Genomic DNA, 15,993 nt, shown 5'->3' on the forward strand with positions numbered 1-15,993 from the left:
TGACGAGCTTCGCCCGGACACCCGCTATTGGGACCCGAGTAAATACCATAATAATACGACTAATGGTGCGTTATGAATTACAAGCCGGATAATGAATAAAGTATACGCGCGCACGCGTTCCGCCCTTGTCTCCTCTTTCGGTGCTCGGGGTGTGGGCTACTTCTTTTTTTACGAGTCACACGATTTACATGTTGCCGTTTTAAATTTAAAACGTGATGCGGAAAGATGCCTCGGGTTCGGAGAAAAAGAAACGCAGAAGGAAAAAAAAAAAGAGAATTCCGAAGGAGCGAGGAAAGAGACGAAGACACGAGGAAAGTTTCATCGAATCTTTATCGGGGCTCTCGCGAGAGCCATTCCGGATTGGCCGCATGTTTACCGGTCGAAGGATGGATAATCGCGCGCAATTTCTTGCCTCTTTGCTTTGGAGCGGTTTCACACCTTCGTCGTCCCCTTTCTTGCCCCCGTCGTCCGGGGCCGTCGTCCCCCTTCTCCCTCTCTCACCTATGTCCCGCGTCCGTCGGCCGCAAACCTCATCGAGCCGCGACTCCGAGGTAAAAGGTTAACTTGATAACCACGCGGTAACCGCGGTCTAACCGCTGGCCAGTGGGGTTCCCTTCGGGAGAAGAACGCGCGTACCCCGGCGTGGAATCCCGTGTGTTGTACGCGTTTCGGCCGCAACGCGCGCCAACACGTATCGCCAACTACCGTAAGAAGGTATACCCTCTCGTATAAACCGCGTCGTTTCGTTCTCTCCTTACGCTACTTGGATACCGTGATTGCGGTCGAGTACGTCCCCGCGCTGCCCCTTATTCTCGGGAACCTCCCTCCGCAAATCTATAGGTAATTCCGGGTGTCACGCTCGGGCGTTCGATCTGATATATATCGGCGTTTAACGCCGGTATGCGAAACTGTAAGCTGTTGCGTAACGAACCGTGCTCGAGGTATATATCGATTATCGGCGACGACGCTGTCTCTCGATACCGTAATTTCTAAATACTTTTGCTGCGTTTAATATGAGAAAAAATGTAAAGAACTAAAATAATTTCCATCTTAAACACAACAACAACAACAACAAAAAGAGGTACGAAGGATTCTCCCTATCCGCGGTTGTCCTCCGCCGCAAGAACGATTGTACGTGGGTAAGCGCACGCGGTAATCAATTAATTCATCGCACTGCAGTACGCGAACATCCCCCGCCTCTCACTCTCGTCCTCCTTCAATCTTATCCCCCTCGTTCTCCTCATCGTTCGCGACGATCCGCGTTTACCTCGTGGGCGTACTCTCTCTCTCTCTCTCTCTCTCTCTCTCTCTCTTTCTTTGTCCTTTTCTCTCTCTATTTCTCTCTCTTATGCGCGTGTACGAGAATATTAGTTGAGATTGAGTCCAGAGAAGCGAGTCTCGCGTGGAGGTCCATTAGCTTTTATTTGCGCATAGAGTACCCGGCTACATACGAGATAGATGCTACGACGAGATAACGGCGGCATACCTTATCTTGTCTCTCTTTCTTTCTCTTTCTCTCTGTTTCTGTCTTTCGATCGAGGCGACGTTGCGATAATTAGAAAATTAAATTGTCCGCCGGTACTGAGAGAACTTGCACGCACGACCGACATCTCTCTCACTCCAAAGCTCTCCCCGACACGTTTTCTTACATTCCGTGAAAAATAATTACTATGGATAGAGCGTATGTTTTTATGGTAACGCCATCGATACGAAATCACGACTACTCTTTACAATATACGATGTTGATCTCTCTGGTCTTTCAAGTCGCCGAGAGTGTATGTGTATGTTCTAGTTTAAAGATATTCACGAAGTGCAATTTGCCTGAATTATGCAAAAGATCAATCTCTCTCTCTCTCTCTCTCGAATCAAGAAAAATTTGAGAAAACATCGGTTGTGACTAATACCCGGAATAGCCGGATCTCTTTCTCTCTCGGCCGTGCATATTTCTCTCTTAATTTTTCTCCCTCTTTTCTCGGACCTGCTCCAAGGTATGTACTCCAACGACGAGAGAGAAGGATCGTGTAGGCGCGCAACAAACGCAACGAGTTCTCGCACAAAGCAGCGACGATATCTTAGCCGGTCCACAGATAGGCTCTTTAGATAACCCGAGGGCTGGTGGGTGGCTGATTTAATGCCAACGCGATCCAGGGGACGACGCGAGGGGGTGAGAAGGGCAGGAATCGTGGCGGCGGCGCGGCGGAGGGTTAGCCGGGGGTGGCTCTGATATTTTAATACGAAAGACTGGAAAGAGAGAAAGCGAGAGAGAAAAAGAGAGAGAGCGTGATGCTCGGACATCCATCTGGAAGTACTCTCAACCCAAGAGGTGCGTGCGCATACGCAATTTTGCATACGCGGATATCGCGATGCACGATGGTACGCGTGCACCGTTACTACTTTATTCTCGTACCGGAAGACAAGCGGGAAAGCAGCCCTGTCGTTCTGTAACAGGAAGGAAGACTGTTTGTTACCATTATCTTCCCCCTTCTGCCGTCACCGCGGTCTCCGCACTCCTCGACGGAAAATGCATCGGCGATGATGAACATTTCGCGCAGTCGACACGAACGGGAAAGCGTCGAGATTTAACACGTGATCTTTGACGGTACGGAAAATGTACGCGAGATATATTACATGTAATATTTTTTTTAAACTTGTAACGTTATTGAATTAATTGAAACGCTGAACGCTTTATTTTCGCTCAGCCTAATTACTTTGTTAATAAAATATTGTAGATTTATGCAACTCTATCTCTTATAAGCGAAGCATTATGGATGCAACTCACATAACTATGTATATAGTATCTTTTTTCTTACACCGTGCAAAAAAAAAAAAAAAAAACACCTTCGATTATATAATCGAATAATTTTATAATCGTATGCCATTGATTACTGTATAATCGACATACGTGACCGCACGTAATGCAGAAAATAAAAGATATTATTATTCTATCACACTCTCGAATGGAAACTGCTTATTGTAAGTCCCGTAAGTAGAGAAATTCGTAAAAAAACTAATCACGCGTAACTATCTGTCGGGAGACGCCAACTCACGTATCTGCTCTCTCGCGAATGATATAATTCAATATTTTTCTCTCGAACGCACGATAAGATCATCAAACTCGTTCCGTCGATTAAAAATATGTCGCCCGACGTTACAGCGCAGGCAAGATAATCAATTTCGCGATAGGCAATTCGCACACTTGGCGCGACTGTTGTATTACACGCTGATTCTTCTGGTATCAATATTTCTCGATATCAAGATTATTTTCAAAATCTCTTTATAAATTGACCGTGTTGAATATCTTTCCAATTGTTGCGTACGTTTTTTAATCGCACGTAACATTATAATTTCAATATCTCCTCGTCTCTATACGATGCGATTCAACAATTGATACGATTATTAAGACTTGTACATTTTTCCGACGATATCGAAACGGTAAACGCGTTGTCTGCTTTATAATACAAGCGGATTACGAGAGGCGCCGAAACGACAGTCGAGCGTGTTTTAGGTAGAGAGCAGCCTCGCTATTTCCTTCCGCCCGATTAGGTTCCCACATGCTAGGAAACCACCCCCGCGACACGCACACCAAGAATCTCGAAGGGCCTCCCCCTCGCACGTAGTACGTACGGTTACTTATGTGTGCGCCTCTCGCTTGGCATAAGCAACGTTTCGACGTTGTTTTTTGTGTCTGGCGGGCCCTTCGCTGGCCCGGGCCCGGGCACCGCCACGATTTAGTGGCCCTAATTGCAGGGTACAGCTATTTAATTACCGGGTTCGTGGGCCCCGGCCGCGGCTCGGGCCCCTTGCACGCCCGGGCCAAAATGCGAGTACGTAACATTCGTACGGCCGGGCCGGAACACGTATATAGATACGGCGAGTCCAGCCGCAAAGTCCACCCACAAAAGCAGCGAGACGGTTCGTTCGCGACGCGGGGATTTGCCGATAGGCGCCTCGCCCGCGCCGCTCGCGGGCCCGGGTTCGCTCAATTTCCATCGGCACCGAGATTTCGATTCGAGATATCCAGACATCTCGTGTGCGTATATGCCTTGCCGCATCGCGCCTTGGCTATCGACTTTGGACCCCCGACCCCAAACGCCTGGCTAGCTTGACGCGATCGGGTTTAATTCGTTCAGTCCAGGGGCAAGATAATTACGGATCAATGGTAACATCGATTACGTTGCGCCGGTATCAAATGAACAGTTATTAATTCCGAATGCCAATGTTTTCGCCGCGATCAGCTGTGTTCGCTCACAATCTGCAGCTGTGACTATTGTATTGCCACTAATTCTAAAGAAAAAAATAAAATAGAATAAAATAAAAAAAAAAGGTATCGCTTTTCGCGTTTCGACGAACGGCGTAAATCTCTTTGTAAAAACAAAGTTACTTACGGTCGACGATTTACCCGGCGAGGTGGAGACCATAAATCCCTGTCGATGAAACGAATCGAGGAAACGGCACTCGATTCCGTCCGCCGCGCGGAATCTTTTAATCGTCGCTAATAACAGGGTGCGCCGTTTCTGGTAAGAAACGCGATGCGCCGCGCGCAGGCTATCAAGTGATTGATAAGTCCATAAAGTATCCTACGCTCCCTCTCGTAATCCCCTTTTGGCCCGTTTGTGGCGACGGTGGTGCTGTCGATCAACTCGCCGGTGTTGGTGGCGGTCGAGACGCGGTTATTTTGCGAGTACGTCGTCCTCCCGGTGTGCGTGTCCAATGTTTTTTGGCCGCGGGTGACGCGGTGACGAGATGATGACCCACCCGAAGTCGGAATCATCATGATTATCCCGCCCGCGTAACTCGTAATGCGGACCGAAACCATCCGAGCAACTGCCACCGTTGTGCCCTCAGCAGTACCCTCTTTTATTCTCCTTTCTTCCCCTTCCCCCTCTACCCTATCCCAGGCTCGAAGTTATACCGACGCTACCGACGTTCGCGCAGATTTCTATTATTAGGCTGACAGGAACTAACTAACCATATTTCCAGTTTTCATTCTGATTTACGTAAACACCGATCACGGAAGAGCCGATTAAGAGGAGGCGCGTTAAGAGACGCGCACGAATATCATGACGTTTGTCAAAGACGGGAACTTCCGTGTATACATTTTACGAGATATAATATGTAAAAATATATTCGCACATTATATATTCGGTTTTCATGACCGAGTGAAAAGGCGGATAACACGAACACTATCGTTTTCATCTTCTAGCGGCGCCGGTAGTATAGGATAGGGATGGAGATGTGTCTGCCGCGCGATCCGCTCGAACCCTTTCGTCTCGTCGTTTCTGCGAAATGTCTTGCGAGCGAGCGCGCGAGTCGATTAGTCGGTACAGCGACGAGAGAGAATTCTTCCCGCCCTTGGGAATACGCGCGAGAGAGTTTTAATTGTAGACCACGGTCCACGGATATAGGGAGGGGAGGGGGAGGCTATTATTCTTTCTCTCGTCGGCATAACGCCGCGTGCGATCCGCTCTTCTCTTCTAAGACACGTAGAACGGGGACGAGAGAAAAAGAGAGAAAGAGAGAGACACGTAATAACAGACCGTCGGGCCCGTTCGAGAAGAAACGGCCATTCGTTCTTTTCGTTCGTCTGTCCGTCCATCCGTCTGGCAGTTTCATATCCAGGAGAACGCACGAGTCCTGGCCGACATAATTTTTCATCGTTCATCCCTCCTCACATCTCGCATCGACCTTCCCTTTTCCCTTCCCCTCCATCCGGCTTCTTTGCTCAACATCGCTCGCTTTTCTTCGCTTGTTTTATCCGTAGTCCACTTTCTCGCCGTCGTTTATCATCCCTTAACGCGATCGGCATTTATTCTCTTTTTGGGAAAGCTCGTTGGCGCCACCTGGCCCCGTGCCACGTGTATATCCATCAACCTTAACACACTTTCCGCTTTCTTTCCCGTTCGGGATCCAACTGTCGCTCGTTGATCGATACGATTTTAGGCGCGGCGAAAAAAATGTTTATTCTCCACTTTTCGATTCAAAAACTTATTAATTAAAACATAGTTTAATAACAGAGAAATCTAAGAAGAAGACTGTCATTTCTTATGTATCATTTGATGCATATGATGACGAAACATTTCGAAAACGATGTGTCACAACGTTTGAAAACGAGATAAAATTAAAAAATTAATTTTAAATTTGAGATTAAAATGATAAGAGAGAATTATTTTAACTATGACAAATGTATAATGACGCGATAAGCTATGAATTTGGATGTGCTAAAAAATTTTTATTTTATTCGAAAGTAAGTATATTATTAGAGAACTTTTAATCTTTAAAAAGAATTTTATTGTAAAGATTGAGAATAATAAGATATTCCTGATGAAATGCCGAGTCTTTTACATCAGAAAAACTTGTAATTTTTATTTCAATAGTTTAATTTACAATTTCCCCGCAGTGCACATCTAATAATTAATTATAAAAAATTTATTGATCGTAAAGATAAATAAAGTTTTTTTAAGAGAGGACTCTTTGATGCTAAAAATATATCCAACATAAAAAAAATCTACGAGGAATGATTATCTCCTTCTTGGTAAAAAAAAAAAAAAAAGTTATTGTTCGATTAATCGTGTTATTTCTCGTTGCATATTTTTTGTGTTATCGCGATCAAATATCATCACTAATATCGTACGAAATAAAAAATATTAAATGTACAGCGTCGTCTTTTTTTGGAAAGAAATGATGGAACACGCGTGCGAGAGTGGAGGAGGGCTGCGCGACTGTCGGCGGCGCACTCTCGACGGTGCACCCTCGGCATTGCCGAAATAATCCTTTGAATCCTTTTTCTAGCGATTCAATAGAGATCACACGCGGTTCCCACTGTATCAAATTACAAACACCAGAGACAGAGAAAAAGAATGAAATACCTTAAGTATTATGCGCCTGAAAGAGCATCCATTGAAGCGACGATCACGGTTATCCTTCCGAAGGGTTTCGCTCATCGATCCTCTCGCAATCGCTTCTCTTTCGTACTGTAACATGATAATAAATGTCACCTATTAAATCATTGTTATATATGTGTATGCGTATGTGAATAATTTACAAAGTTCATTGATAGAAATATAAAATACGCGTTTCCAAAATGGAAAAACTTTTTTCGCGTGTAGTGAATCGAATATATCAATGACTCGCTTGTACCTTTTCCGTAAAAAATTTCACAGAGTACGTTAGTATTTTCAATGATAAACATTATGAACGATTTTAATTCAATTTATCTCGGGTAACAAAGTTGCCAGAGATAAGAGATAACAGCACGCCTTATGCGAACGTAAATGTACGTTTATTTGAGCGACCGGTCAATCGTTATTATTAGCTATGTGCAATAATGCATCGGGCAACCGTCCGCGATTGCAATTTCGCATTAACGATAATTATATCGTTCAAATTTATGTCTCGATGATACACTAGCCTGTTATTTATATTTATGATATCTATTTAACGCCTCAAGATCCGCGTACAGCACCCACTGTACGCGTGCGAATGTCTTCAATTATTGATGATATTTTAAAGCCGACTTGCGTCAGTATTTTTTTTAGTATATTGTTTATTGTCCATTATTAGATTATCTCAACAAATATTTTTATATTCACTTTTATATTAAAAAAAAAAAGAATGTATTTATTGTAATATTGTACTCACGAGTCATTTATTATCATAAATAATGTCGTCTCATTATCACGCTTCTAATCATTAGTACAGGCGGTCTTAAATAAAATTGCTGTTATGACAGCTAATAAAAATTTAATGGAAATTCAATAAATACAATCATAAAATTAATATTCAAAAACAATTGCAATAATAAGATGAAAAGAACTACAAAATGGAATTGCCAATATTTGTTTATAATTAGAATATATTAATTAAAATTTAATTCAGCATATTAATGTCAATGGACATCGATAAAAGAAATCTCATTGACATGTTGAAGACTGCGTTGGACACTCGGTATCATTTTCCATAACAGAGGATTGCTATTAACTAATGTAAAATCGAGAAACCTGTTTTTCAGCGTAACGACATCCTAATATCTCGAACCTAATTATTGTAATTTTCCCATCCTCTCTCTCTCTCTCTCTCTCTCTCTCTCTCTCTCTCTCTTTCTCCACCATCCAAGCACGAGATCCCGAAAATCTTTTGCGTGATGCCGTACGCGAGTATCTCTCAACCAAACGGAAGAGTAACGAGGAGACAAAGAGAATGAAGAAGAAGAGCAACAGAGAGGAAACGATAGACAATGAGATCGTGCGAAGGGAAAGGAGATGCAGGTGGAGGAGACAACGGAGAGAGAGAGAGAGAGAGAGAGAGAGAGAGAGCAAGAAGAAAAGAACAAGGAGGACGCGGAGGTACGAGAGAAGAGTTCGAAGAAGAGAAAGACGTACCGGCGGACGCTGCGCTGAGCCACGTGATCGTAGAGCGTTTTAATTGGTCGAAAGCGCGATCCATGCCGCGATGGAGGGAGGACGAGATAACCAGGCTGGAGGGTAAAGGGGGATGAGAGTGGGCCGAGGGGGATAACTCGACGGAACGAGAGAAGGGCGAGCGGCATTCGTTAGGGTTGCGATGTGGATTAGACGATCGCGAGGTCGTACCGTGGAGGATCGTTGCGAGGGCGGGCGCTGTTTCTGCCCCACCAGCAACACCTTTCAGGATGGAAACGTACTCGTAGGGTTCTCTCTCCTTAGGAACGGCCACTCGACGCACTCTCCTTGGGGCACGCGCACGCACGCACGTCCCACGCATACAGGCGCGTACATCGTGCCGCGCGTACAGGGACAGAAAGAAAGAGAGAGAGAGAGAGAGAGAGAGATAGAGGGCGACGGGTAGAGAAAGAGAACAAGAAAACCAAAGGAAGAAGAGAGAAAGGGAACGCCGTTGATCCGGCTCGGCCTCCGGTCGGGCCGCTCCTCACCTACGTGTGGGGGACGACAAAGCTCAGTTATAATTGTTGCACGCCGCGAGGTGCATCTCGGTTCCCTCCGATAATTGTTACCTCCTTCCGCGTGGCTGGCGGAATTCGCGAACGCAAGCGAAACGGGACGAACGAGAAATCCGCGTTAATCGCGTCCTCGATCGACCTCGTTATAGACTGAGAGTACGACACCCAGAGAAATTATCGTGATTACCGGGATATCGGAGGATTCCGAAGGAATACTGCGAGCAAAATTCACGAAGCGGCGATCGATGCACCTTCGAACGTGTCACCGCGTAAATCTGGACAGCGTAACCGCCGTCCGTGATCGAATATCGATCGTTGAGGGAGCGGACTGAATCACGTCCGCTAAAGCGTAAAAGGAAAAAGCGAGGATAATCCCTCGGGATCGCGGTGAATTTTCAAGAGGCAAGAGGTGTTGGTTCGAGGAAAATTATTGGAGATGAATTGCGCGTATCAGTACTCGCATAACGGTCATCCGCAGAACGTGATGACGATTACGCCGACGGCGCCGCAGCAGGATCTACATCCCGTACAGGAAACGGAGTATCTCGAGGTAAGATGTCGAGATATATTTAAAGAGACATACATATTTTTAAAAAGACAATAAAGCTATAATTTGAAGGAAAATAACGAGTAATTTTGGCGATTTGCAACTCTGCGAGTTTCTAAGCGAGTGATTCAAACTCCGCGACGACACCCTTCGCACTTTTCTTCCGCAACGATCCTGGGCGGTCCCGAAACACGTCCCTTCGTTAATTGTTCATCTCCCGATGTCTAGTACGGGGGAAGACGAAGGGGGAACTAACGCGGGATCACCAGACATCACAACCAGCCATTTTCGATCAATTTGTTGGGGCTCGCGGAAAATTCAATTCACCCGATTGCCAATCGGATGGATCGCTCGATTGAATTTGTCGAAGATGAAAGTATGGATAACATGGATCGTGAGAAATGTCAGCTGCGTCAATTACCGCCCTCCAATAACTTTCTTTAAAATCACGAGTTGTCACGCTAAGTTAGTCACGACAGATTCTCGAAAAATGACGAATAAATATTAATTACAAGTCGATCCGCGTGAGAGAGAAACGAATCGGAATTCGATTTACTTAAGCCGCTCGTTAACGAGGAAACGGCAGCGCGCCGATAATAAATCGCGGTCGATCGACTCGCGCGAAAAAAAGTTTCGCTTTCGCGCGGTTAAGGCGACGAACGCCGGCCGGTGAAATCGCCGTGGAATCGAGGAGGAACGATCGAAGAAGATGGAAAGAGAGACGTAGCTGGGGGATATTAATATAAGGGCTCGATACGTAATTATAGTGATTACCGTATTGCCGGGGGGCGGACGAGGGCGTCCCTCAGTTTGCACGTCATTTCGCGATCTCAACTTCCAGCACCGAACATGCGCGCGAATTTGTTGGCACAGGTCCTTGGCCAGGTTAATTGTTTCCCCCTTTTGCACAACAAACTTTCGCGCACCGCCATCACCTCTCCTCCCCTTCTAGGAATACTTTCCTCGTGTATTCCCGACACGTGCGCTTTGAAGGAAGAGGATATTATCCGACGTTCCGCATATGACGCGTATTAAATCGCGACACCTCGCTCGCGGCGATCATCGTGCTCGCGATCGTTTTCTGACACAGCATCCGACGAAACGTGCCACCGATCGTTTAAAGTTGAAACAAACAAGACATTAATTTTGTATTAAAAGCGAATTTTTAATTATGTATTGATTATATGCTAAATTGTAACCAAAGATTATTTTTATGGTACCGATTATTTTTTTTTTTTTTTTTTTTCCCCTACAATCAATCGATATTTATACAATAATTTGTTAAATCTGCAATATTATTTTCACATCAATCAGAAAAGTTTTTCGAACATTGTATCGACGACGGTACGTTTCGCGCACGATAGTTAATCGTTTATTACGGACCTCTTTCCTTATAGTCGATTATTATCACTATTATCATTAATTATAGCGCATGATCAACCTCTTGCCGTTGGCTGCCGTTCTATGTCTATATTATATTGTGTATAACGCACAGAAATTCTTTCACGGAACCCTCCTCGCCGATAACTCATCTATATTACTTGTTCCCTGTCTGCGAGCTATTAAACAATCATGGTTTCCTTCGCGCTATATTCTCCTATGAGTTACTCGTGCTTAAATGTCACACCTAATTTGCTTCAATTACACAAATAAGAATGCTTGCCTGCTATTTATGTAAAGAATAAAAAATATCTTGGATATTATATTGTATATACGTTTTTAAAATTGGAAGATTATTTTAATTAATTATAATTATAGTAATATTAACTTTTTTATATTATATTACGGTAATATTTTTAATAGTATATTTTTTAATCATAGTGTGCGTGTTCTACATATTTTCTCATACATATACCCATTACAATCGCTGTTATAAAAAAAAAAAAAATAGTAATACATTATAAAAATGATTTACTCATTTTAGATAAGCGGAATATGTGCTTCAAGTCTTATTTTGCTCACATGCCGGATTTATCAGCGAAATTTACACGCATCAATATAATCCGCAGTAACTCCTTCAACGCTATATTATCTTTCCCCACTCCTCTGTCTTATCTACATCTAATGTACTCATACGCTACAAATAGAAGGCAATAGCATCGAGGGCAGCGGGATAAATCGAGGAAAGATATTTATTTCGATCGGTTCTCCCTTCCGAAATAGGGTGCGCCTTATTTGCGTCGCTCCACCGAGATCGCGGTCGGCGGAAAAGAGCGACGGCGTGAATTACGAAGAAGGCGCGAGGGAGAAAAGGGGATCGTCGTTCTTTCTCCTCCCTGTGAAACACCCTATAAATCTGACCGGCCTGACTGGCGGTCGGGCGTCTCTCTATCTCGAAGCACGATGTAGACAGAATCTCGACTTACGCCCCGGCATCGACCGGCGGCAGCGAGTCCGTAAATCAGTCCGCGGACGAGTTTTCCCCTTGTCTTGTTGTTTCGCGGCGAAACGTGCTACGCGGTCTTAAAAGCCTCTCTAGCATCTTCTACGCGATCCAGCGAAACTTGTACTCGCTGTTGTGAATTGCAACGGCTAAAAATTCGAGGCGAGATCATTTACCGAGATTGATTTTCGCAGCATTTCTTCTGTACATGATGCGAGGATAATTTGAAATTTCTAACCGATAAGCATCGCTCGTATTCGATCAAGGTATTTATTCAAATGTTGTAAAAATATTCCCAGGAAATTCCTTAATTTTCCAGATATTTTGTTAAAAATTCCGGATAAAGAAAATTTTGTTAAAGATTTTTTAGTACAATTTTCTAAAATAAGTTTTTTTACTGTATGCATTATCTGATGCTTTTCATTCATATATATATATATATATATAAACCAAAGCCAAGTTTCTGTGTAAGATTTGCAATAAAGAATATAAACTATATATTTAAAATTTTGTGTTGAAATATATTTTGAATATATAAACAAAGAAAGATAGATATCTATTCATGATATATTTTAAACACATAATTCACAATTTGGCTTATCGGTGGATTATCGACTGCTTACAATACATATAAGAGCAAAATTATCAAAGAGAAAATTGTTAAAAAAATTCCCTGAATCTCAATAAAATTTTCTGATTTTTCTAGATACGAAAGAAATCTCTGATAATTCCATATTTTCCAGAAAGTAGACACCCTGTCGATTTATAGAAATGTCACGAAATATCGATACGTCGATACATTAATGAATGATCGTCTCTCGCGTCTACGTCCTTCGGCCCGGTTTCGGCAAAGGCTCGACACACCGTTAGCACATAGTAGACAAGATCTGGCTTCAACTTGGTAAGGTGAATCTTCATTTTCGACGCTGCCAGCCGCCACGCACGACCGAGCTGGTTCCTTGGTAATTATTAGTCCATCAGCATCTCCCGATGGCCACATGGCCGTGCGAGAGAGCCGAAGAGCCGAGAGCGCTGGTCCCAGCGCGAACCATCTTCGCTACGCGAGACCGCCCTGTCATTATCCGCCCCCGTGAGGCCCCTAGGCCCCATTTCCCTTTCAACCCCATGGCCCGTCTCTGCCAATCAACGATCCATCATCGAAGGATCCCGCGTAGGCCGGCGTCGATCCATCGCGCTCGATCATCGAAGACGCGTCACGATCGGTAGTCGATCGACGCTAATCAATTTTCCGACAACGCGGAAAATCAATATCCATACATTAGTGTCGGGATTAAGCCGAGATTCTGTCCGCCGTTAATATCTTGGACGAGCGATACATCTCCCGGAACGTGCTATATACGCGGGGGGATTCACGTAAGATTTCCGGCCGCGATAAATCCAAAGAAACGCTCTTGTGCGAGAATCTGAAAACGGGGAAATTCGATAGTTACTAGCACACGACTGCTCTCGGCCCAACACGCCATTTGTCCTTGCCGCGAGCGTTAACGCCCGTCTTTGGTTCGGTTCATTGTAAAACATCCCTTTTCGCACCCTCTTTCTCTCCCTTCCCCCCCCCTCCCCCGCCACCCTCCTCCTCTTCCTTTCGCGCGCTCGCTCGCCGTCCTACTCTCCGCGATACGCAAGGGCGTGGGCGGGTCGCACCTTTTGTGCGCCGGTCGCACGCGATGTACGCATAATCGCCGCCAGGATTCGTGGCCGGTGGCGGCCGATAACGGTCCCTTCTCGTTCCGCGAACCTCTATTCCTTTCTCACCTCTCTGCCGTCTCTCATCGGTCTATCGATTATTTGGACGCGTCTATCTTGGGGGTACCATCTAAAATATTATCCGGGTGCTATGCGATGATACGAAATAACGTTGATCAGATGGTAGTTACTTTATAATGAACGATATATCAATGAAAATTGTCAAGAACGTGACAGAAGTTTGCGCGCAAGTTTTTTTAATGTTATTACATTATTTGTATCTATATTATCTGAACGATATTAAAAAAAGAGAGAATTGAATATTGATAATCTTATTGGCCGCATCAAAAATCTTACTTTGTGATCTCAACTTTGTGAAATTTAATGAGAATAGAAAACAGTTACCCAGTATTAAAGTATATATTTCTCGTTACTGTCATTAAAGAGCAGATGCTTGCAATAGACATTAGATAAAACTTTACAATAATAATTTTTATGAAAGAATATCTCTATTTGTGTGACTTTAAAATCCTTATAGTAATTTTAAAAGCGACATTTTAATTCGAATATAAAAATTTACTGATTCGAATGAAAAAAAAATTTAAAACACGTGTCTATTATACTTAATGAATGAAAATGTATAATTGATATTTTTTTTTTAAATTCTTACATAAAAGTTGAATTATTATTAAAATACAAGTATAACATAATCGTATTCCTTTTATATATTTTTTTTTTCATTTATGTTCCAAAAAGAAAGTATCCGTTATTGAATGACCCCTCCCCTCCCTCCTTTCCCTGTACTTCCATTCTCTTCCGGCAACTCCGCGACATGTGACCAAACTATTTCAGAGATATCGCGTCTAAATTGCCGGCGCGAGAATCTCGAGATTGGGATTAGGGAGATCATTCGCCCGTTGCGCGCTCGGCTGGCCGAGAATGGTTATGAATGGACCACAATTAGCCGGTCTCCTCGCCGTAGTGGCGCCGTACCACGCCACGGACTTCTTCCATTATGGAAAATTAGGTCCTAATGCGACCTCGACCCGTCGCTCGCGTCTCCGCCGACCATTGGCGTAGGAAGGAAGGTAAAACGGATGTACTTCAACGCAGCGAAAAGCTCTCTTTTAGGTCGCGTTATTTTTTAAGTATTCAAGGAAATTTAAATTTCACGATTTATACATATAAACGAAACTCTTAGCAGACATGATTTTTTAATGGCAAAATTAAATTATCGTTCGTACGTTTGATCTTCTGCGTTAAATTTTTAAGAGAAATCCGGCTACAAATTACACCAATTATAAAATTCTTAGCAACCGGTTGCCAACTTCTTACGATGCGGTTTTATGGGCACGGTTTAATCACTATCACGACGCACCGCTATAAAGTGGCTCGTATTATTTGCTACGTGACACGAAGAGAAAGTATGGTGGCCTAATGACAATTGTCGCTTTAATTTTCTTGGATTATTGATGACAAGATGTACCTCTATTATAAAAAAAAAAATAGACATCAACACAATTAATTACAGAACAAAGATATGTACACGTACCTGGTAATAATTGTATATGTTACACTTTCATTATACGTCATACACGAAAAATTATCGCGAGTCTTTCTCGTTCGTCGAAATACGTCCCGTGTTATTATACACTAATATGAACATCTCTGTATCGCGTATGTTCGAATGCAAGATACATGATGGTAACTCACATCACTTTAAAATAAAATCTATAATAAAAATATATTACTCTTTCTCTAAAAAAAAAAAAACTTCTAAATATATATAAAATTTTATCTTTACGACGGTATATTTTAATTATTTTGTTTATTCAAAAATTAAAAAGGCTTTATTTGCACAAATACGCCACTGAGAAAATGTTTTTTCGACCATGTTTCGCATTACAAGACAAAGTCGATCCATGTGTATTTGAAATTCAAACCGCGCGATTAAAATCGCATTAGGTTCTTTCGCGTTTTCGCGGTCCTCTTTAGGTAACTCCTTACGTTACGATTTTAATATGTACTCGTATACAGCTGCACTCGAGCTTATAACATCTCCCTACGTTATAAGCCACGCCGCTTATTTCGCAAAAGAAGCATGAACAACTCGGAGTCGTTATTACCTATTCTTTTTTTTTTTTTTTTTTTGCGTATATTACGTGTTCGATGAAACTATAGTTAACGTAGATCGGCGTGATAGGTGTCATTATTAGATCATAATAATTTTAATTTGTTTACGATATAAAAAAATGTACATGAATATTTATTATATATTAGATACGATCTTGTTGCATTGGTAAATGTGTTCATTTGTTCAATTTATGTTCGCTGATACAAGAATATAATTACTGATATATTTTTCGAAGTAGAGTCTACGATTTGATTGCTAATTAAAAATTATTGATTTATAATATTATTATT

General features: G+C 42.9%; 2 protein-coding genes across 11 annotated transcripts in view; one reads left to right on the forward strand and one right to left on the reverse strand.

Moving 5' to 3' along the window:
• Positions 1–15,993, reverse strand: part of LOC138939837 (uncharacterized) — a 180,279-nt gene that overhangs the window by 75,242 nt on the left and 89,044 nt on the right. For 7 of the 10 annotated variants that reach the window (XR_011447906.1, XR_011447908.1, XR_011447907.1 and 4 more), the window contains one exon: positions 6,867–6,971. The gene's annotated coding sequence lies outside the window, so the exon portion shown is untranslated. Of the gene's footprint in view, positions 1–6,866; positions 6,972–7,638; positions 7,658–10,256; positions 10,673–15,121; positions 15,294–15,993 lie in introns of those variants that run through there. The other 3 variants (XM_070308065.1, XM_070308064.1, XM_070308066.1) reach the window with 3 other exon arrangements.
• Sp1 (transcription factor Sp9) overlaps positions 1–15,993 on the forward strand; it is a 65,532-nt gene that overhangs the window by 20,121 nt on the left and 29,418 nt on the right. The gene's annotated exons all lie outside the window — the stretch shown is intronic.

Source organism: Polyergus mexicanus, unplaced genomic scaffold (genome assembly GCF_030449975.1).
Source record: "Polyergus mexicanus isolate NDT 795.1 unplaced genomic scaffold, iyPolMexi1.0 SCAF_15, whole genome shotgun sequence".
NCBI classification, from domain to species: domain Eukaryota; kingdom Metazoa; phylum Arthropoda; class Insecta; order Hymenoptera; family Formicidae; genus Polyergus; species Polyergus mexicanus.